The sequence below is a fragment of the Rhineura floridana genome, chromosome 11 (assembly GCF_030035675.1).
Source record: "Rhineura floridana isolate rRhiFlo1 chromosome 11, rRhiFlo1.hap2, whole genome shotgun sequence".
Lineage (NCBI taxonomy): Eukaryota > Metazoa > Chordata > Lepidosauria > Squamata > Rhineuridae > Rhineura > Rhineura floridana.
Genome location: NC_084490.1, coordinates 23,940,700 through 23,965,622, shown reverse-complemented (window position 1 = coordinate 23,965,622; position 24,923 = coordinate 23,940,700). Strand labels below are relative to the sequence as shown.

Here is a 24,923-nt window from a genome sequence, read left to right as displayed (position 1 = left end):
CGGAGGGGGAAACATGGTATAATGTACTGAATCATATTTCAACGTGCATTCTTGCTAGAGATGGAGGAGAAATTTTATTCAGTCCACATTTATTATTTATTTATTTATTAGATTTATATCCCGCCCTTCCTCCCAGTAGGACCCCTACTAAAGGTGAACCTGCCTAAACAGCGCTGTCCAAAAAAAGTGTGAACCGAAACACAGGCATCCTTTGAATTTTGCATTTCTCTGATTTTTGCAATGCAGTTCTCCAGCCAAGTAACATGTACAACAATGCATATAATAGGGTAAAGTATGCATATATTAGTGAAAATGACATAAAAACATGTCATTATATTTGGGGAAATTGCTTTGCAAAAATGTGTCTGTTAGGTATTTGCGTACAAATATATGCATGTTAGGAGAAGTTTGCACTAAAGTTTGCTGATGGGCTTTCCTAATTTTTGGTTTTTAAATCACAAACTGACGTGGAAATGTGGAGAACTAAATTAAACACTAGAAGAAATGAAGAACCAAGAGAAACTGAAATTGACAGATTCATCCATCCCTAATTATTGCTTTAAGATTTGCCAATGGTATGAAAGACATGGGACTTTTTAAGGGTCCTTCGATCCTGAAATTTAATATTGCAATCCTGGACACATCTACCTAGAAGTAAATCCCACAGAGTGCAGTACGGCTTCTTCAGAGGTAACTGGGGATAGGATTACAACCTTATCTAGAGTATAGTAAGATCCATTGGACTCGATGGTACTTACATCTGAAGATATATAGAGAGAGGGTTGCATTGTTATTCTCTAATTTCAGGATTCCAGTTTTTAGATCAAAGTTTAGACAAGTGTTGAAGTCGTGTGAAATTCAGCTTTGTTTTCATATGCTACTCCATCTCCAATACTCCTGGGCCCCCTTCACATGGGAGCAAAGATTGGGGGGGCATACTAAGTATCCCTACTTCTGATGTCACACACTCCTTCCCCAACATCCACTCATACAGCATGGAGGTCTCCAGTGAGAGGGCCTTTGTGCTTATGGTTGTATGTACAAAACCTTGCCCAGGATCTGGTGCCCTGATTGTTCCTCACTCCTTGTTTCTGTGTAGAGGTATATGGGAAGAAACAACTCCTTCTCCTTAAAAATCCATTGTTCTATACACACACACATACATGCACGCACACACCACTTTCTTCATTTCAGCTCTGTAATTTTTTTTATGGGAATCATTTAGTTGTTGCCATTGTCAAAAGAACTGGGACCCAAGAATCCTTGCCAAACTACTTCAGTTTGGCTTGAGATCTTCCCAGAGAACCCCTATCTACCCTCTGCTCACCCCTGATATAGACACCACACAAGTCTCCGATGGCAACTTGTTTGGCCTACTTCTTGGGTTCATTTTTTTAAAGGGTTTCCCTTCAGAGAAGGGAGACATGACCTATACACAGAGGCATTCAGTCCTTGGTTTCATTTTTTTTAACAAATCTCTCCCTTCACAAAAACAGCACTCTGCACATGATGAGTCATACTCTTTACAGACTTCTGTTTTAAAAATGTAAAAATCAAAAGGCGGTATCCCTTTATTCAATCCAGGAAGTGAATATGTTTATTTTGAATGATTAATACGTAATGCTATCTCACAGAAAGAATCCGTTTTGGAATCTGCAGACAATTTTTCTCTTTAAAAGCATGAGCAAATTGTTGAATACAGAGTCTTTCTCCTTGGAGCCCTGAAAGAAACAGGTAGGAACAGCAATGGCCCAGAATGAATGTGTGTATATTTGGAGACATGTGGTGCTGGTAGAGTTCTGAGAGGTCAGTGAGGGCCAAGGAGATCCAGTGTGGTGGAGGGGTTAGAGTGTCAGACTGGGACATTGGAAAGCAAGGTTCAAATCCAGAGCTTGGAAAAGTTACTTTTTTGAACTACAACTCCCATCAGCGCAATCCAATGGCCATGCTGGCTGGGGCTGATGGGATTTGTAGTTCAAAAAAGTAACTTTTCCATGCTCTGTTCAAATCCCTCCTGAGCCATGATGCTCACTGGGTGATCTTGGACCAGTCACTGTCTCTCAACCTAACCTACCTCAGAGGGTTGCTGAGAGGATAAAATCAGGAGGTGAGAACCATGTATGCTACCTTGAGCTCCTCGGAGGAAAGGTAAGATATAAATGTAATAATAATTAAAATAAAATAAAAATATGTTACATGTTTGGCTCTCCCCACATCATTTTCTTCTTTTGAAAGCAGCCACAGCATGGGGGGGGAAGGTGAGTCTAACCCTTTCCCCTCTGCTTCAGTTGTAGAAGAGGTGTCCAAAGGAGGGTGGGCAGGACAGTGAGAGATTTGGAAGCCAAGTCCTATGAGGAATGGTTGAAAGATTCACAGGAGACAAGGTGATGGTCTTCAAATGTCTGAAGGGCTGTTGTGCAGAAGATGGAGCAGGCTTATTCTTGGTTGCTGCAGAAAACAGGCCTAAAACTAACAGGTGGAAGTTGCAGGGAGGCAGAGTTCATCTAAATATTAGTGAAATGTCTTAGTAAGAAGTTCTTAACTCCTTTGCTGGGGTTTTATGCATGGGCTAGATGGCCACCTGTAGTTGCATCCTGCACTGCACATCCTGCATTGAATAGGGGGTTAGACTAGATGAACATCAAGGTTTCTTCTAACTCTAACATTCTAAGGCTCCCCATTGTAAATAATTCCTCCACTCCTAAGCTGTCCTCAGCTGGAGAGAGTGAAATGTATGTATACACAATATGGGTTTAATAAATATATATGAGGAGATCCAATCACAGATCTCCCATGTAATATCTGCTTTGACCCTAGCACAAGAGTGAGGAACCTTTGGACCTCCAGATGTTGCTGAACTACAACTCCCATCAGCCCTAGCAAACATAGCCAGTGGCCAGGGACGATAGGAGTTGTAGTACAGCAGCATCAAGAGGGCCAAAGGCTCCCCACACGTACCCTAGCAATACAATAATTAATTCAGAGGGATGAGAAGTCTAAGGGATGTCCGCAAGACTGTGCATAATGGTTGTGTATGCTTATTCCAAAATCAACCCCATATCACTTCAATTTCTGAGCTCTAAAATTTATTTGTATAGAGCAAGTGTGGACAATCTTTGGCCCTCCAGATGTTGCTGAACTACAACTCCCATCAGCCTCAGCAAGCATGGCCAAGGATGATAGGAGTTGCAGTTCAGCAATATCTGGAGTGCCAAAAGTTCCCCATACCTCAAAAAGAAATTAAACAGCATCTTTGGATTGAATGTTGAACCACAGGCCGGCTTCACAGCCAAGAAAGGGACTAGAAAGCAGTTCTACAGTGGTCTGTTGTTGTAAAATCAGAGGAATACAAAGTGAAGGGTTCTTTGGGGGAAGCCATGACTGTTTAAAATGGTATAATATTGCTTTAAATGTTTAATGCAGATGGGACCCAAGAGAAATGTTTAGCCCTGCCTCCATTTCTCTCCCCTTCCTCTTCTTTGTGTTGAAATGTAGACTGTAAGCTCCTTGGGGCAGAATCGTGTCCTCTTGTACTTTGTGAAGTCCCATGTATATTGATAACACTAAATGTTGTTATCATCATCAACAATAATTGTTGTCCTTGCTAATAATAATAATAATAATAATAATAATAATCCTGTTTGTTTAGCTGTTAAGGTCATCTGAGCTCTACCAGCAAGCCTAAATACTAGGAGAGATCAAGGATTTGGGATTCTGCTGATGCCAAGAGGATTCAGGGAACTTTTTGCCCTTGATATTATATTTTACAGCACAGATAACAAAAAAAACCTGAGACAAGTAAAACATCTGTTGTCTGGAACTGATCGGGGCAGAACCACTCAGAGGATACTTCAGAACAAGATTACAGAAGCAGTGGTGACCATGCTGATTGTGCCCTCTTCGCTGGCTGTGGGGCTGCTGCTACTGACTGTGCTACTACAAGGTGATTGATGGTGTGGGTAGAGAATTGGGGGTTTAATTAAGGATGTGAGAATTAGTCCCTTTTCAGGGGAGTAAAAACAGGAGTGAAAGAAGTAATGTCCAAAGCTGAGATACACGGATAAGTGTGAAGAAAGGAGCCTCATTCATTGGGTTTTCAAATGGAGCTCACAGCCCACCAAATGGCATCCTAATGAGACTAATGTATCTCAGCAGTTAGTGGCCTGGTTCAAATGGAATATTAAACTATGGTTTATTATCTGCCGTTTGTTAGCAAACATAAGCCATGGCTTTTTATTGCCTTACCGACTTTAACTATGGCTTTACAGGACATGTGAACCTGGTCAGGGTTTCTTTCTTGAGAAATGACAGGCTTGCTTATCCAAACCTGGTCCTTCACCCCTACCACGCTCTAAGTATGTTCATTTGCTTTGCCTATGGTCCATTTTCTATAACAAATTTGTCTAGTGGGATCTGAAACCTAAGTTTCTACTTTTATTAATGATGTAGTTGATCTGGCCAGGGGCGTCACTACCGGGGTGTGGAGGGTGCGGCCCGCACCCAGGTGTCACCATGAGGGGGGTGACACCCAGAGCTGCCCCACCCCGCGCCGTTGCCCGGCAAGGCTGCTCCAACTCCTCCTTGGAGGCCAGTGGGCGGTCGAGACCGGGAGCAGCATCGGCGGGGCGAGGGAGGCACGCCAGCATTCCCAGGCCTTCTCCGGCTGGGTGCCCCTCCAGTGCGCGCCCTCCCAGGGGCATGGATGAGGTGGCTGGCCTCGAGTGTGCGCGCATGCGTGCGCACATGCAAGCCCAGCCACCTCGTCCATGCCCCTGGGAGGGCACGCACTGGAGGTCCGCACCCCCCCGCACTCCTGCTAGTGACGCCACTGGATCTGGCCCATGTTGCTCTTTTGTGTTGTGTTATAACTAATTTGATTATCTGTGTGTGCTTTAATGTATTTTATATTTTCTTATTATACTGTAGCCACCCTATTAGGGTTGTACCCCAAAAGGTGACCTATAAATAAGTTGATTCAAGCAATCATGGATCAAATGTATCATGTACCTTTAGATCAGAATTGGCCAATCTGATGCCCTCCAGGCGTTGTTAGACTACAACCCCCATCATCCCTGACCACTGGCCGTACTGGCTGGGGCTACATGGAGCTGGAATCCAACAACTGGAGATGTGAAGGCCTGGGAGGGAGCACCAGGAAAAATGGGGGGAATGTGTTTTTCCCCCAATTTTTCCAGTTTTTCCCAGGCCTTCACATCTTTCTACCAACAACATCTGGAGAAGACTAGGTTGGCTCCCCCTGCTTTATATCATGCCCTGATAAGGGTGAGGCTGTCATGACAACATTTCTCTTATATACAAACATCAATAAAGAGAATGACTCCCCTTGTCAAAGAAACCACATTCTAAGCATGAAACTGGGTGGATCCTGTCTCACAAAGAGGACGGAGAGAGAATGTTTATTGCTAAATGTTACCTAAATGTTCTATCAGTCAGGAGAACCCTTAACGCTAATGCCAGATACAAGAGTCCAGGTTGTGATTATCGTCACAGAATAATTTTCCAGTGTCCAGAGGTACTATCATTTTACTTTACATCTCTGGTCTGTAATTAGCCTGGTGGACGAGCCTAGAGCTGAATTGTGAGGTGAAAAGTCAGCCCCTTCCCACAAGAGACCTCCCTCTTGTGCATACCATGACAGCTGGCTTACATGAAACTGGGCTCCCTCTACTCTATCCATTTAAGTCAGTATCATACCATTTTAAACAGTCATGACTTCCCCCAAAGAATCTTGGGAACTGTAGTTTGTTAAGGGTGTTGAAAGTTGTTAAGGGGGCCCTATTCCCTTCACAAAGCTACAGTTCCTGGAGTGGTTTAACAGTCAATCCCTCTTCCCAGGGAACTCTGGGAATTGTAGCACTGTGAGGGAAATAGGGGTCTCCTAACAACTCTCAGCACCCTTAACAAACCACAGTTCCCAGGATTCTTTGGGGGAAGCCATGACTGTTTAAAGTGGTATAAGTGTGCTTTAAATATTGAGAATGGAGTGTGAGGGCTTGTTGACTCATAGTAGCACCTGGCAACAGAAAGTTAAGGACAGGCAGGAGGTTACTGGAACTCATTAGCCAACATGTAAAGCCTTCACTGGACGTAAAGATGACCCAGGACATTTTGGTGCCTGAGGCAAAGGACAAGATGGTGCCCCCTCCTCATTCCACATACAGAAATCAACCAGACTGGAAAGTGGGTTTTATTTCAGCACTGTTCAGTGGATAGCATCCTCCACTGTACTGGAGGAAGCAGGCCAGTTTAGGGGGCACAGGAGAAGATATATGGCCACAGAGACTAGTGGAGGGGGGAGCCTCAGGAAAGCAGTTGCTGTCACTGCTGCCCCCTAGCATCTGCCACCTGAGGCTGTTACCTCAATGATAGGCCCAGGGCTGACTAGGCCTGATTTGCTCAAAGGATCCAAACACCTTAGTTCCTACTTATTGCTATTATTACTATTAAACATTTGCCCTGGGTTTTTTTCCAGGAGAATCTCCTCATGAAGTGTCAAAGACAGCATTTGACAACAATGCAAAACACATAACAGGTTCTACAGTTAAAGCCCTGATTAGTTTAGAAGATTCAAATTAATCCCTGCATAAACCTTAACAATTTGGCTAAGAATATATACTCATAACAGATTTTTCATATTACATATTTGTATTTTTTAAATTTTTCCATTACATTTGGGATAAGAAACTGGTTTTTAATTGAGTCTCTTTCCTTTGTTCCTACATACAATGCTGTTTTTGAGTGTCCCTGCTTTATGAAAAACTGAAATATCTTTTTGTTGGTTTTGTCTGTTTGTTTGTTTTTGTATTTTACAGAAGCTGCCAGCAAAGAACCAGGTAGGAAGCCCTGTGTGTTCTGGGAGACATTTCTGAACAATTTCACAGGCCAATGGGTGGGTGGTATAAACAAAAGCAAAGTCTCATAAAATTATAGGTTTAGTACAAACCTAGTATCAACTGGGTAATAAATGTAATCAACATTACCATCATCCAGATCTATCCTAAAAAAATTCCATCCTGGATGAAGGGCAGATTAGAAATAAACTTAATAAACTAAATATTGCTTCAGTATGTGATGAGACAGCCTTGCTGAAATTGGGGGCTCTCCTGTTCATTCTGATGCAAAGAGCCCTGAACATCTGCCCCCAAGTCCTACCCTAATGGTACCACAGAGCAATACAGGAGGAATTAGAATCTGTTACAGCTATGGTAAGGAGAACTCAGGAGAGTGAGCTACAGAAGAGAGGTTGATCAGAAGAGGGTGTGGAAGAATGGGGAAATCTAGACAGATAGTCTTTTCTCCTGTCTGTAGTGGTAGCAGCACATGTGCTGGCAAGAGCAGCAACAATGCCCTCCTGGTAGTGGTGGTGCTATGCTCCCTGGGATGTGGTGGGGTAGGTCAAGGCAATTGCAAGATTGGGGGAGCCCTGGGTTGGTGGCAGGGTCCCCACAGGTGCATGCCCACCTGTGGGCCACCACCACCAGCAACCAGGAGCTTTCCTGTCCTTGCCACCACATTTCCCCCACCCCATGTCAGCAAAGTTAATGCCACCATTGTTGCTCTAATTCCACCTTCATGCACCACTTCTAGTCCATAATCTCAGGATTTATTATCAGTTATTACCAGGGCTGGCACCAGGCGTGTCTGGGCGCCAGCCTGCCCTTGGCCACCAGCCTGTCCCAGGCCCAGGCAGCCCCCTACAGACCATGAGGGCCTGCAGCGCCCACCTGCTCCACCTACCTCTTCTCTCTTTCGGTGAATGCCCTGCCTGCTGCCCTACGCTGCATGCTCGCACATGCCTGCCATCAACTAAGATGGCGGTAGGGGCAACAGCCCCTTAGAGAAGCCTCTGCTGCCATCTTGGTTGATGGCAACTGCATGCAAAACATGCAGGGCATTCATAGAAAGGGAGGAGAGGTAGGTGGAGCAGGCAGGCCCAGTCTTTAGAGGGGGCTGGGAGATCCCTCTCTGCGATCTGTGGCAGGGTTGGGAGTCAACCCTGCCGAGGATCATGGAAGGGGAACTCTACCCGCACACCCTAAAGAGGGGCCCTTCAGGGCCCCCTCTGGGCCACAGGGGCCCTTAGCCAGGGCCCAGCCTGGCCACCCTTTGGCTCCGTCCCTGGTTATTACTAATGTTAGAAAGATTTTTGGTTACTATGATATAGCTTTTGTTTACTGCTCATTCTTTCAAACATTAATTGATCACTTGGGTCTTCCATGGATCTCAAGTAAAAAACAAAAACAAAAAACTGACCCTGTGTTTGAGGCACAGGTAGCAATGGAGGAGAAATTCAATTCAGTTTGCATTTAAAGGTAGGCCTACCTAATCCACACTTTCCAAAATAATATGACAACTGAAACACAGCCATCATTTGAAAATCACAATTCTCATTATTGTGTACAAAAATGCATATACTGGGGTAGAGGGTGTGCATACAAATGCATGTGCTAGTGAATGTAACATACAAATTGCATTATATTAGGGGAAATAGCTTTGCAAGAGTATGAACATTAGGCAAACTGCATACAGACATATATTAGGAGTCATTTGCACTAAAATGCTGGTGAATTTTCATGAGGACTTTAAAAAAGTCAAACTGATGTGGAAAAGTGGAAACGTGCAACTTAAGATCGCAAAGGTGAGAAACCAGAGCTGATACTTCCAGCCATCCCTAGACATGGCAAACATCTACCTGGGAAAAAGTCCCATCAAACAAAGTGAGGCAAGTAAGACTGTGCCACATATCACATTGATAAATAATAAGGCAATAAAGCTGGCCTGCCATCATTAGCATGCCAAGCGTGGCTGCTTGCCCTAAAATATTGGACCAAAGTTTCTTATGAACCCCCCCTGGGTTATCTAGCACACATGTGGAACGATATCCATATTTCCTGTTGGAATAACAACATTAGGAATAAACTTTCCCAGATTGGTCTATCCTATGACTATCTGTCATCTCAAACCTTTTCCTCGGCCAGAATATCCATTTGCAACCGTCTTAATGATATCGACTTCCAAATTGCCAACAACGAGGCCACCAAAACTTGCTCTCCAGCATATTTTAAACTGGATTTCAAATCTCATAAGCAGGCTCCCTACCTAGATTACCTTGAAGTACCCAATCTCCGTCTGGCCTTCACAAGGGCCAGATTTAATTCTCTTAATTCTGCACTTTTGACAGGGAGATACAAGGGGATTCCCCCTGACCGTCACTTATGCCCTTGCGAATCTGGCGGTATTGAAACACTTGAACATGTTATATTATTGTGTCCTATGTATAACTATATACGTCATAAATTTTTTAAAAAACCAGTGGAAACTGTCTCATGGATGTCGCCTGATAATAAAATACGTTACCTCATTTCAGGCACTAACAGGGGAATAACAAATGGAGTTGCTAAATTCCTGCATGCTACACAAAGTTTACGCTTTAAAGTTCATCCTGAGTAACCAGTATATCACTTTAGCTGTTTAAGATATACCTTCCTTTTAAAGTTCTTTGTTAACCTTTTTTTACCCTTTTGTAATGTTGTATTCTATGACGGATCATTGACCGCAAATAAAGAAATGAGTTGAGAATGAATAAGGCAATAAAAGTGAACTATTAACTTGCTACCATGACCCCCAATAAACCCACTGGAATCCCTGAAAACATTCTTTACAAGATCACATACAAATACTTCTGTATTGACTGAAACTGGGAACTTTTGTTTCGTGATGTGCTTCAGTGCTTCTTGCCCTGTAAGAGCTCCATTTTAGGATTATTGTGACCCATGTGTAAAATTCCTTTCTTTTCTTTCCTTCCTCCACAGTTTGTGGGAAGCCTGTAAACTCTCAACGAATTGTTGGGGGCAAGCCAGCTTCCCACGATGGGCTGTCGTGGCCCTGGCAAGTCAGCATTTTATATGATGGCAATCCTATTTGTGGGGGTGTCCTCATAGCCAAGCAGTGGGTGCTATCAGCAGCTCACTGCTTCCCTTTGTAAGTATCTGGTGTACATAGCTGTGAAGCCATTGTAAAGTTTCACCCTAGAGACAGAGGCAAGGCCAAGCTAATATGCCTATCACAGGGGTCTTCAGTGTGTCACCCAAAGGCAGTAATGCTACTCCCAGTGCCTCCTATGGTATCCACAAAAAGTCTCAGCAAATATCCTCTCCTGTCTCTTTTATATGTGGTGGCCATTTTATTTTAGGCCACATACCCCATAGCAGCCATTTTGTGGTTGGCACCCCTGTACTTTCTCAAAATGCCATATGTACCCACTGGCCCAAGAAGGTTGGCCATCCCTGGCCTAACAGCTGCTTAGTGCCTTGGTCTCTCCAAAGCAATGCCTGACAGAGGAATGAATAACAGAGTGAGAAGAAGGTAGCTCACAGGGAGATATAGAGCAGGCCTGAGATATCTTTTTCAGTCTGAGGGCTACAGTGCCTCATGGGCAAGGATCATGTACCAGAGGTGAGCATGGCCAGAGGCAAATGTCAGTGAAGTAGCAGATGCAACTCTTAACCTTTGTATAGTAGGCTATATTCCAACCATGCAAAAATCAAAGATTCCTATGTACACCTTTCTCCATCCAGGCAAGCAAGAGGCAGCGCAAGCACTTGAAGAGGGTGTGGAGCAAGACTTGGAAGAAGGGGTGGGATCTCAGGAGAATCCTGAGGGCCATATAGAGGGCTGAAAAGCTACCTTTGGCCTCTGCGCCTGAGATGTATCACCCATGCTACAGTAACTCCCATCAGCCCTACAGTAAGGAGTTTCAGATCATGAGGTGTAGCAAAACATGCAGCTGGGGACAGGCAGGCAAAGAGTAGCTTAGTCTATGCCTAAGCAGTAAGTTGTTCAAACTGTGGAGCCAGACCCAAGTTGCAACCTTTATAGGCTCAGGTTGAATGTCATTGGATCTTTGTATCATCTGACCTCTGCTGAGTTGGTGTCTACAGCAATACCACCTTCTAACCACCTACTTTCTCTTTACACCCTCACACCCAAAACACCTGTTCTTTCTCTCTCATACACACACTCACCAGCCACTCCTGCTTCCTACCCCTCCTTTTTCCTTCATCCCAGCCATACCCCATACCCCCATTTTCCTTACCTTCTCACTCACTCACCAGCCTCTCCCACCCCATATCCATCTCTTTCTTCTCATGTCCCATGGGCCCATTTTCATTTCTATCTCGAGCTCACCAATCCTTCATCCCTTCAATCCCTCCATTTTCCTGCACCCCAATCCCTCCTCTCCCATGCCATTTTTCTTTCTCCGTCACCAGCCCCTCCTGCCTCACACCCACACTTTCTTTCTCTCTCCAACCCCTCTTGCTACCCCTAACCCTCCTGCTCCTTGTTGCCCCCAACACCCCTCTCTTTTGCCTCACCTCCATGCCCTTCCCTCCTTCTATCCCCCCTCTCTCACAGACCCCTCTAGGGCTCCCCTTCACTGCACACCCTCCCTGGTGGAGGCTGCCAACGCCACTCTTGCTGCTCTCGGGGGGGCTGCAGGAGTTGCCAGCATGTGGCAGGTCTCTGAAGTGCGAAATGAGAGGTGAGAAGGAGGAAGGCTTTCATTGCATACCGAAGGATGAGGCACCGCTGCTGCCTGGCACAACTCAAATGAGTGACCTATGTGAGATGAAAGGGGTGGGCGCTCACTAATGTTGTGTGAGGTGGCAGCAGCAGAAACAGATGTGCCTTTTCCTTCTCAGGTGTTCAAGCAAAAGCCTCCCTGCTTCCCACCCATCCTTTCCCACCTCGCCCACTGGCAACTCCTGCAGGAGAAGAGGAGCTGCTGCTTTCTGGCATGAGTGAGCAAGTACCCATACTTCACCCATTTGCTCAAGTCGCGCCAGACAGCACTAGCAGGCCCCCACAGCAACTAAGATGGGTGACGGGAAGAGGTGACCAGGTCCAGTGCAGCTGCTGGTGAGGGGCCCCTGTGAGCTCATGAGCCCTTGGTCAGTGCCCATCCTGGCCACCCACTGGCCTGGCAGAGACAGATATAGCGTGGGTGCATGCTAATGATGGATTAATAAAAAGATCTCTTCCATCATTATGCACAATTAACAATACTCAGAGAAATGAAGGAGTCTTACTTGTCATCTCAGGCAGTAGTGGGCAGTGGGCAGCGGGCAGCGTGGTGCAAACATGGCAGCAGAGGCACTGGATTGGCTCCACTGCAATACCTGTACCACGCTGAGCCCCCTGCACCTCACCCCTCTCCCTCTCAGGAACCAGCAGCAACGCTGAGCATTGGGAAAGCAGGTGAGCAGTGACACCCTCTGCGTGCCATCCCTCTGACCACCACTGGCCTCAGGGTCATAGAAGCATAGGAAGATGCCTAATACTGAGCCAGACCTTTGGTCTATCTAGCTCAGGATTGTCTACATGGACTGACAGCAGGGTTTCAGACTGTTCCCCCCCCCAGAGATGCTGGAGGCAGGGCCTGAGACTTTCTGCATGCAAAGCATCTGCTCTCCCACTTAGCTTTGGCCCTTCTCCACTGGGTTGCTATGGCCCTGGGCTCCCCTTTGTACTAGGCATGTTGGCAGGAGATCTATGACTGAATATGGCTCTCACATCTTGAGGAAATCCAAAGACCAGCTTTGCAATCTATTGCTCTTGTTTCTACACTTATAGCATTGATATCGAAACCACCCATTGGGATGTGCTGCTGGGGGCCTATCAACTCTTGAGTGCTTCAAATAACACAGTGACATCTAGTATCCAACAGATTATCCACCACCCTGACTTCAGCAGTGAGGGCTCCCGTGGGGATATTGCTTTAGTGGAGCTGATGTCCCCGGTGACTTTCACTGACTACATTCTCCCATTTGCCTGCCGGAGTCCTCTGTACGGTTCTCTATGGAAGCAAGCTGCTGGGTTACTGGATGGGGAGACATTCTATCTGGAGGTGAGGAAAGGGAGAAGTATTCTTTGTCATGCTGCTTCTTCAGACTCTGCTTACTTTCATATCACCAAGTACATGGCACTTTTACAGGGCCATTTCTAACATTAGACAGTGTAAGACAAGTGCCTCAAGTGGAAGATGCTGGAGGGTTGCAGGGATGTGTTGGAGGACAGAGATGGGTATGACATGCAGCCTGTGCCCTGCTTCTCCTAAGGCAAGTTGTGCCAAGGTGATGCTCCGTGGGTGTTGTGGGGCATCCATCAACCCTGACCATTGGCAACAGTGGCTTTGGCTGATGGGAGTTATATTTCACAGTTGTAGGGGGGCACCACAACTTTCATCAGCCCATGCCACTGTTGCTTGTGGTCAGGGATGATGGGAGTTGTATTTATTTCTTTATTTATTTATTGTATTTGTATACCGCCCCATAGCCGAAGCTCTCTGGGTGGTTTACAGCAACTAAAAGCATCAAAAACAAACATACAAATTTTAAACACATCTTTTAAAAACAATTTAAAACACAATTTAAAAAATTTAAAACAATTATAGTCCACAACATCTGTCCTATGCTAAGCTGCTGCCCCCAGATGTGGTGAAGGATGCTATCCCACTACCATAGGTGTTTATGCCAGGGCTGGGGAACGTTTGGCTGTCCAGATATTGCTGGGCTCCCATTCCCATCAGCCCCAGTCAGCTTAGCCAAGGGGTCAGGGATGATGAGATTTGTGGTCCAACAACATCAGAGGAACACAGGTCCCATTCCATAAGCAAAAGGTTCACAATAGTTAGGAGGTTGGCAGTGCTAAATTTTTCTCACCAGAAGTTGGCAAAACTGAACCCTCTTACACAATTATATAAGAACAGCAGAAGGAAAAGGCAATTACTGGTCACTCATACTTTTCAATCATACCTTAGTATTGCCACGAGGGCTGCTTTCACACTGCACTGTATTCTGTTATCCTGACGATTTCTTATATTTGATCTTTCACATGATGTACAAGCAAGTTCTGGAATTCTAGTGGAATACAGTGCAAGTTTAGTGCAAATTTTCATGATAAATGATATCAGAAATAATCCGTTTGCAAGCTTGGGAACCCGGAAAATCACAGGAGTTTTTCAGTAGCTGCAGCCACTTATGAGACAGGCATCCCAGCATACAGTGTGTTCCTGCCCTTTAGGTGCACTTTTATTTTGCCTGACGAAAATTTTACCGGTATTCCGGCATAGGCACAGGTAGCAGCAGCATTTCCCACACACTCCCCTGTGTCTATACAACTAATATATACAACTCAGTGGTGGCCCCCGAACTATGGAACGCCCTCCCTGATGAAATACGCCTGGCGCCTTCTCTTCTATCTTTTTGGCGCCAGGTAAAGACCTACCTCTTCGCCAAGGCATTTTAAATATTTTAAAAAATTGAATTTTAAAATTGAAAATTTTAATTATGTTTTATTGTGTATTGTATTTACATTCACTTGTATTTTAACCTGTTTTAGTATGTTGTACACCGCCCTGGGAGCTTATTGCTATGGGGCGGTCTAAAAATGCAATAAAATAAATAAATAAATAAATAAATAAATAAATAATATAGATATATATGTGTCAGATGCTAAAGGGAGAGGGGTTGCGTGGTGACAGAATGAGATCTTAGGCCTCCTACATAGTGGGGAACTACAGTGCGCATGTGTATAACAGGTGAGGGACTAAAACAAGACATTGTTCATTGCAGTTGTATGAAAGAAATTTGTGCAAAATGCCAGTATATCATCCAAAAAAACTACCGTTCCTTAATGCAACAGGTACTGCAGTGTAAAAGGAATTTTAGAAATTTTAAACTAACACAATAAGCCCCATGTTTGAAACCAGCCTGATTATATGAGGAATTGATTTTAAAATTCAAGTTTCTAGTCCTTAATGCTGGAAAGTCCCGCATATATCTGGGCAGTGGTTGGTGAAATCTCAGCACAGTGGTCAGGGAAGTGCAGCATAATGTCCCTATTTGGTTTTGCCCCTCCCCTTAAATAATAAATACAGAATAAACTATATGAAATAGGCAGCTATTAGTGTATACATTGGTGTAGCAGATCCATCTGCTCTTAGAAAGCAAAAATTGATATTTGCAGATAGAACTAGATATGACAAAACCCACAGCTATGCCTCCAAAAATGGCATTGATATGTACAGATAGGGGAGAAATTTGATTCAGTCCACATTTAAAGGTGAATCTATCACATTCACCCTATGGGAACCAATATGAGACCTGAAACACAGCCATCCTTCAAAATTCACACTTATCCAATTTTTTCTATGCAGTTCTCCAACCAAGCAATGTTTACAAAAATGCATATAACCGGGAAACGTGTGCATAAAAATTAATATATGGGTGAAACTAACATATAAAATGCATTATATTAGGGGAAATTGCTTGCAAGGGTGTGTACTAGTCAAAACTGCATACAAAAATGTGTTTATTAGGAGAAATTCACACTAAAATGCTGATGAATTTTCACAAGGATTTTTTTATTTTTAAAAAAATCACAAATTGCTGCAGATTGAAGGTCAGTCTTGTCCAGCATCTCCAGTAAGATGCCTTTGGGAAGCACATAGCAGGACATGAAGGCTGCAGCCCTCCACTGTTGTTGCTCCCTAGAAACTGGCATTGAGAGGTATGCTACTCTTAACGGTACATATTCCATTTTCCTGTCATGGCTAATACCTGCCAACAGACCTATCATCCAGGAGTTTGTCTCATCAATAGCTTTGGGGGAAGGGCAATTTAGCTCAGGAAAAGGGCACTAAGCAAGTATTAAACACTTGCCTTCCCCGGGAGGGCAATGCTACTCCTCCTTCTGCTGAAAGCCAGGAAAATAAATTTCCTCTAAACTCACTGTGGGGGGAAAGAGCACAGTGGGCTCAATGCTAAGCTCTAAAATTATTAATGTGTAAGAAGGCATGCTAAGTTTCCTGCTTTTACATTCCATAAACACTAGGAGTGTTTAGATCCTGAGGTGGTGGGTCATAAAACTGATTTAGCTCAGCCCAATTCAGAAGCTGGGCATGTCAGCTCAAGGGCTTAGGTATACTGTGTTTTTTCCTCCGATTCACTTTTGGGAAAACAAACAATGGCTTTGTATTCCCTTTCAACAGAAGTGAATAAAATTTACCTTCCAGAGAGGATAAAGCCCACCAAAATTAAAGGCAAATAAGTTCAGAGGCTTTTGTGCTGGGGCAGGACTGAATGAAATTTGCAAGCAAGATACCCTTTCTGAGAGTTTGAATTAGGGTTGCCAGGTCCATGGCCTGAGACTGATCCTGTATCTTTAGGAGAAGAGAAAGTCAGCCAAGTGCAGGTGTTCTGGCAACTCTGTAATGGGAAAAACCACAAGGTGGAATTCTCCCTTCCCCCTGCACAACTTTTAAAGATACAGAAGACCTCTTGGAGGCCAGGCCTGGCAACCCTAGTTTGAATCCTGTTAAATTTCAAAAGAATAGCTGCAGTGGGTTTTTGTTTTGTTTTTTGCAAGAGGTCTATTACTGTTCTAGGATGGATAAAAAAGGAATCACTTAATTTTCCCAGTGCATCATGGCCAATTGTTCTGAAAAGTGCCACATGAGAGAGGTGCCCCTAAGTAAGGAACCTGTCCAATTGCAGACAAATAGGTCCAGGAACCTTTGTGCTAGGCACCTTTAATTAATTTGGAGGAGAACTAAGAGGCTTTTGCTTTCTGAGTAGTATTATTTCCTGTAATTACAAGGTTGATCTGTTACTCACAACATAGCTGTCCCTCTACCCTGGTGTTTGCCCTCTTTTCCCCCATCACCCCACACTGGTGCTTTTATGTTTTAAGCTTAGACACTTTGTGTTTAGGAGACTCTTGATTCTTCAGCATTTTGTTTTTATATCTGGATCACTGAGGTGCTTCAGGGTCCCTGCTTCAAATAGTGCCATATCACAGAGATCTGGCTTCACCTTTGACAAGCCTAAAATCCATCTAAGGCACCCTGCTTCAGCTTGTGATTCAGTATCTGCCTGAATTCAATGCATAACCCTAATAAACACAGAGTTTTCTTCCTCCTACAGTGGAGTTGCCGCACCCAATGACCCTCCAGCAAGTGAGGGTGCCACTCATAGACCACGACAAATGTAACTTTCTCTTTAACACCGCCAATTTAGAGCCGCCACTTCAAAATCCCATCAAACCTGATATGATCTGTGCTGGCTACCTAGAAGGTGGCAAAGATTCCTGCCAGGTAGGATGCGCCATAACCTGCTCTTCTTAGAACTGTTGCCTGTGGTGGACAGGAACACCCCCCAAACTGGATGGAATAGGCACCACAGGTCTAGCTCAGGGATGAGGAACCTGTGCCTTCCTCCCCTCCATGCTGCTGGACTACAACTCCCATCATTCCTCAACATTGATAATTGGCTGAGGCTGATGGAATTTGGAGTCCACCAACATATAGAGGGTTACAGATATCCCATCTTTAGTCTTGGTTTTATTCAGAGCATGGAAAAGTTACTTTTTTAAAACTACAACTCCCATCAGCCCCAGCCAGCATGGCCACTGGATGGGGCTGATGGGAGTTGTAGTTCCAAAAAGTAACTTTTCCAAGCTCTGGTTTTATTCACAAGGATGAACAGTTCAGAAATGTAATCCTCTCAGATAAGCAGTACCTATACAGGCCTCCTCATGCTGGAAGAAACCTGGTATTAAAAAAAACTGCAATATATTAGCCTTGTATTTAAACACTAGACTAGGAGCCACAGGTGACAAGGCATGTCATGCAAGCAAGTGAACAGGCTGGCAGAGGAGGGATGGAGTGCACCATCATCTCTCCTCTGTGCCCAGCATAGAAACCAAGAGAGGGCTGCTAGAGGAAGGAATCTCCCTGCTCTAGGCACAGCATAGAAATGCTCAGAAGGTTAGTAAAAACAAAATTCAGGACAGTAACCTTGAGAGCTTCTTTACAAGGCTGCATTATACATTTGCTAAACTGAAACTGAATGTCTAACATAAGCCTTAGCCATTCCTTCACAACCTTGGGCTAGCTGGGAAATGGTTCCTAAAGCAGAAGGTGAAGGCTGGACCATATCTGCAAAGAAAAAGGCACAGTCTGTTTGCAAACAAGATAATGCATGAAAGTGTAGCAACAGACATCATCGTAGAAGAGGTATCCCACCTCTTTCAAGATTGCACTTCCAATCTGCAGTTTTTATGAGTGCTTGTATTTAATTCATTCATAGAATCATAGAATAGTAGAGTTGGAAGGGGCCTACAAGGCCATTGAGTCCAACCCCCTGCTCAATGCAGGAATCCAAATCAAAGCATTCCCGACAGATGGCTGTCCAGCTGCCTCTTGAATGCTTCCAGTGTCAGAGAGCCCACTACCTCTCTAGGTAATTGGTTCCATTGTTGTATGGCTCTAACAGTTAGGAAGGTTTTCCTGCTGTTCAGTCGAAATCTGGCTTCCTGCAACTTGAGCCCATTATTTCATGTCCTGCACTCTGGGACGATTGAGAAGAGATCCCCGCCCTCCTCTATGTGACAACCTTTCATGTACTTGAAGAGTGCTATCATATCTCCCCTCAGTCTTCTCTTCTCCAGGCTAAATATGCCCAGTTCTTTCAGTCTCTCCTCATAGGGCTTTGTTTCCAGTCCCCTGATCATCTTTGTCGCCGTCCTCTGAACCCGTTCCAGTTTGTCTGCATCCTTCTTGAAGTGCGGAGACCAGAACTGGACGCAGTATTCAAGATGAGGCCTAACCAGTGCTGAATAGAGGGGAACTAATACTTCACACAATTTGGAAACTATACTTCGGTTAATGCAGCCTAATATAGCATTTGCCTTTTTTGCAGCCACATCACACTGTTGGCTCATATTCAGCTTGGGATCAATGACAATTCCAAGATCCTTCTCACATGTTGTATTGCTAAGGCAAGTATCCCCATCTTATAACTGTGCAGCCCAATACTACAGCCTATCAAGGTCCCTTTGAATTTTGTTTCTGTCTTCCATAGTATTAGCTGTGCCCCTCAATTTTGTATCATCTGCAAATTTGATAAGAATGTTCTGTACCTCCTCATCCAAGTCATTAATAAAAATGTTGAAGAGCACTGGGCCCAGGACCGAGCCCTGTGGTACCCCACTTGTTACTTCTGCCTAGTTTATTTATTTATTTATTTATTACATTTATATACTGCCCCATAGCCGAAGCTCTCTGGGCGGTTTACAGCAATTAAAAACAATAAAAACAAATATACAAATTTTAAAACACAAAAAACAATTTAACAACAATTTAAAAACACAATTTAAAAAAAAATTAAAAACAATTTGAGAACAGTTTGAGAAGGATTGAGAAGAATTGAGAACAATTTAACAATAGTTTGAGAAGGAACCATTGATAAGTACTCTTTGAGTACGATTCTGGATCCAACTGTGGATCCACCTGATAGTTGTTCCATCCAGCCCACATTTAGCTAGCTTGCTAATCAGAATGTCATGGGACACTTTGTCAAAAGCTTTGCTGAAGTCGAGGTATATTATGTCCACAGCATTCCCACAGTCTACAAGGGAGGTTACCCGATCAAAAAATAAGATAAGATTAGTTTGGCAGGATTTGTTCTTCATAAATCCATGTTGGCTCCTAGCCAACACCGCATTGTTTTCAAGGTGCTTACAGATTAACTGCTTTATAATCTGCTCCAGAGTTTTTCCAGGGATTGGTGTTAGGCTTACTGGCCTGTAGTTCCCCAGTTCCTCCTTTTTGCCTTTTTTGAAGATAGGGACAACATTAGCTCTCCTCCAGTCATCCGGCATTTAACCAGTCCTCCATGATTTCGCAAAGATAATAGACAGCGGTTCTGAGAGTTCTTCAGCCAGTTCCTTCAATACCCTAGGATGCAGTTTATCAGCCCTTGCCTATTTGAACTTGTTCAATGTAATTAGGTATTCCTTGACCGTTTGTCTATCAATCTCAAACTCCAATCCTGCTTCATGTTTCCCGGGAGGGTCATAGACTTTTCTCTGTCTTTTACTATGGGCGTAGCTGAAAAAAGCTTTTTTGTTGCTTTTAGCATCTCTCGCTAACCTCAGCTCATTCTCAGCTTTAGCCTTCCTGACACCATCCCTGCAATTCCGTGATACCTGCCTGTTCCTTTGTGGTCTGGCCTTCTTTCCACTTCCTGTATGTGTCCTTTTTTGTTTTCAGGTCATCTTTAATCTTTTTGTGAAACCACAACAGCTTCTTCTGCTGTTTCCCCCCCTTTTTCCTTGTTGGAATTGCTTGTCATTGCACTTTTAGAATTTCCTTTTTTAGAAACTCCCACCCATCTTGGACTCCTTTTCTCATCAGGGTGGCTTGCCATGGAGCCATACTTACAATTGTTCTGAGTTTATTAAAATCAGCTTTCCTGAAGTCCATGATGCATGTATGGCTACTCTCAGCTTTTGCTTCTGTTAAAATCAAGAATTCAAGTATGGTGTGGTCACTTTCCCCCAGAGTTCCCGTAACTGCCACTTCATCCACGAAATCATCTCTATTGGTTAGAAACAAGTCCAGGATAGCTGATCCTCTGGTTGCTTCCTCAACTTTCTGTAGAAGAAAGTTATCTCCAACACAAGTCAGAAATTTCTTGGAGGGGCCGTGTTTGGCAGAGTTTGTCTCTCAACAGATATCCGGATAATTGAAGTTTCTCCATTACTACTCCATCACGTCTCCTTGAAACATTGGCCATTTGCTTTTCAAAAGTTACATTCTTGTCTTCTCCTTGATTGGGTGGTCAGTAGTAGACTCCAAGCACCACATTCCTTTTATTACTTGCCCCATTAATTTTAATCCAGATACTCTCAGTGGAACTACCAAACTAATCTTCCTGTATTTCTGTTTAGGGATATATATATATATTAACATATAGTGTGACTCTGCCTCCCTTTTTATTTCTTCTGTTCTTTTTGAACAAGTTATATCCTTCAGTTGCTGCATGCCAGTCAAGGGAGTCATCCCACCAAGTTTCAGTTATACCTATCAACTCATAATTACCTTCCTGTATTAAGAGTTCAAGTTCGTCCTGCTTGTTTCCCATGCTCTGCGCATTAGTATATAAACATCGAAGACCATGTGATTTATGGTTTGGCTTCCTTACTATATTTTTCTGAGGCCTGTTACTGGGCCCTATTAGACCCAATCTCTCTGTTCCCATTACTGTGCACAAGCCTTCATCAGTCGTTACCACCAAGTTTACATCTCCCTCCCCCTTAGGATTCAGTTTAAAGCCCTCCTGATGAACTTCTCCATGCTGTGGCCAAACACATTCTTCCCAGTCCTTGTGAAATGCAACCCGTCATTTGCCAGCAGTCCAGCTTCCAGGAAGCATAGCCCATGGTCCCAGAATCCAAATCTCTCACACTGGCACCACCTTAGTAGCCATTCATTCACACGGAGTATTTTTCTTTCCCTTTCTACTCCTCTTCTAAGTACTGGAAGGATGGATGGAAAAAACTATCTGGGCCCCAAAGTCCTTGAGTTTCCTTCCTAGAGCTTCAAAGTCAGATGTGATTTCTTCATAGCTCCATTTGGCAGTGTCATTTGTTCCCACATGGATAAGGAGAAAGGGATACCTGTCGGTGGGCTTGATGAGTGATGGCAACCCTTCTGTCACATTTCTAATCCATCCTCCTGGTAGACAGCATACTTGGGGAGTCCACGGATCTTCTCGGCATACTTGGGTTTCGATCCCATGCAGTAAGGAGTCTCCCACTACTAGTACCCTTCTCTTCTTGTTGTGGGGCATGGTTTCATTGCCCCTGCTTGATTGAGCTTCAGCCTCTTGCTCGTTGTCGCATGGGGTCTCCTATAATTCTTCCACCACAGGCTGTCCTCCAGCCTCATCCTCGAGTGGTTGAAAGTGGTTCCATAGTTCCACTGGTGAAGTGTGTCTTCTAACTCTTTTGCTACTAACTGTCACTCTTTCCCATGGAGTTTCCTCCACTTTGTTGTTCCTCTCCAAAGCAGTCTCCTCTTCTGCTACCACATGCTGTTGTTCTTCCACCTCCACTTCTCTTTGCTGCTGTTGTTCCAGCGTTCTGTCTAAGAACTCTTCTCTTATTGTCCTCAGTGTGGCCACCCGCCGTTCCAGTCCTCTCACTATTTCTTCCAACAGTGCCACGAGCTTGCACTTGTTGCACATGTACGCCATGTTGTTCTCAGACAAGAAAACAAACATGGCACACACCTTGCATGTCACAACCACTGGAGTATCCTTCCCGTTCATACTCTCTTCTACCTTTTGTTTCTTTCTAACTACTTGTTTTGGAGTGAAAAAATAGAATTGTTTATTCAGAAGTCAACAGACCTTTTAAACTCATAAATACATAGATACAAACACAAAGACCAAAATACAATGTATCAAAATATAAAACTTACTTATGTATATTGTATACGTTTAGTCTATTTGTCTCTTTGACTCAACTCCAGTACTCCTATACACAGTAAGGTAAGTTTAGGCTATAGTTAAAATAGTTTATAAAATAGGGTTGCAAACCCATAATTATAAATGGTTCACTAAATTAAGGACCACAAAATTTCTTCCTTAGCTGAATGGCCAAGTTTATAAATTTGGCCACAGTTAGGGTAATATTTTCATTATAACCCTGTAAAAGGGTTATTAATAATACTTCATTTGAACGTCCGGGATATTTTGACAGGATTGGACAGAGAAGCTTTGTCCTGCCCATTCATTCATTAAAATCTCAGGGCACCTGTTTAGTTTATCAAAATGTTTTTAATCTGAACACGTCCAGAGAAGGACAACAAAGATGGACTAGAAAGATGGCAAGGAGTCTGGTGACAAACTCGTACAAAGAAGGGAGTAGGAATTATGTATTTTTAGCTTGGAGAAGAGACTATTAAGAGGAAATAAAATAGCTGTCTTCAAACAGATGAATGGACTTTTTTTTCTTGTTGCTCCATAGGATAGGACCCAAACCAATGGGCTAAAATTCCAAGAAAAGAGATTTAGACTAAACAGTAAGAAGTTCCTGATGATACGAACTGCTCAACAGCAGAACAGAGTAGCTTGGAAGGTGATGGGTTCTCCTCCATTAGAGGTGTTTCAACATAGGCTGGAGGACCAGCTATTAGGGATGCTATAGCAGCAGCAGATTTCCTGTATTAACAGAGGGTTAGACTAGAGGACCTTTGAGGTCCCTTCTTATTATTTGATTCTATGAGTAATCTAATCAATGACTTGATTAACAATTGCAAACCTCATAAACAATAAAATGGTAATAAAATGTAAATGGCACTCTTTTTTTAAAAAAAAGTCTTGCAGCTCATTACAACACAGTAAAGGAGGCTAGTAGTATTATCCTCACATTGTATGTTGGGGTGGGGTGGGAGGTACACTAAAGTTGAGAGAAAATTCTTCTTAGGTTACCAGTGAGTACACGACTAAGATGAAATTTGTAGCTTATTCCAACTCCCTCATCTAACCAGTCTCCAAAATTTGATCTCAGGAGGTTTCCTGTAACCATGGACTAACTCCCATTTCTCTTTCTACAGGGTGACTCTGGGGGACCTTTGGTTTGCAAATGCGATGGAGGCTGGATCCTTGCTGGGACTGTGAGCTGGGGGATCGGCTGTGCTCTACCCGGCCTCCCTGGTGTCTATTCCTCAGTACCTTTCTATGCCAATTGGATCTACCAGTATATACCCAATTTGAACTTTGTGACGTGTAGAAATGGTGGGATCAGCACAACAACTGCAAGTGGGAGCAGCAGCGTGAATGGCAGACAGCAGAATGCCCCTGCTGTGACACTCCTCCTAACATTTCTGGCATTGACCCTTCTATGAGATTATCTTTCTGCCTTCAGCCCACCAACTCTCTATATGGAATATATGCAAAGTGCTTGTGGGGCTCAATTTAGATTTGTTCTATATTTAGGCACATCTGTAGTACCCATTTAAATTGCTTTATTAATCAATAGTGATTTGAGTCCTATGAGATCTGACAATTATTTATTCAAGCAAGCAATTTGGTTGAGGGCCACAACAGGAACATGGGAAACTGCCTTATAGCAAGTGAGACCATTGGTCCATCTAGCACAGTACTGTCTACACTGACTGGCAGCAGCTCTGCAGGGTTTCAGGCAGGTCTTTCCCAACCCTACCTGGAGATGCAGGGGATTGAACTCAGGACCTTCTGCATGCAGAGCAGTTGCTCTTTTTTAAGATTCCTTGAAAGGTCTAAATGATGTGGAAAGAAGTAGTACATAAACTGAGCACCTGGGATGTTTGATAGTGAGTTGTTAATTTAATTGATCTTAATTTCAGGAAGTCTTTTGAATTCCTTTTTTTAATGTATGATAATTCAGGTATTTGTATACTCCTTGTACATTGCTGTTGATGATAAAATCATCAAAAGATTGTTATATGATATTTATAAGTATTTATAAATGTGTTAGTGCTCTTACTCTGTGTGATTGTACAGTTGCTGCATATTTTGCTTAACTGATCATGTTGACAGAAACATGCAGAAATACCCAGAATTATGAAAATGGGCAGTTGGACCAGCTTCCTATTGGATCTGCAAATGAATAATGTTATATATTTATATGTGAGTTACTTTGAGGAAGTACCTTCATTTGGAGCTTTTTACATCATTCTCCAAAGTACATTCAAAATGCTTAACAGTGCTGTTCCAATGTTGCAATGATATATAAGGAAGGATGTCGCCCTAAACTAGAAAGCAGCTGAAGCAGCTGAAACATTTCATAAGGCTCATACATACCATGTATTTCAAGGATGCTTATACCACTTTAACAGTCATGGCTCCCTTCAAAGAATCCTGGGAACTGTAGTTTGTTAAGGGTGTTGACTTCACAGGTTTACATTTCCCAGCACCCAGTTCCCAGACTTTTCCACTACTATCAAAGTTGTATAAGAGTGCTTTAAAGGTATGGTTTGGATGTGACTGTTTCAAAATCATGTTCATGCTTGG

At 43.5% G+C, this 24,923-nt stretch overlaps 1 pseudogene; it reads left to right on the top strand.

Moving 5' to 3' along the window:
• The first annotated feature begins 9,817 nt into the window (after positions 1 to 9,817).
• On the top strand, positions 9,818 to 23,776 carry LOC133367526 (serine protease 27-like; annotated as a pseudogene).
• The last annotated feature ends 1,147 nt before the right edge of the window (positions 23,777 to 24,923 follow it).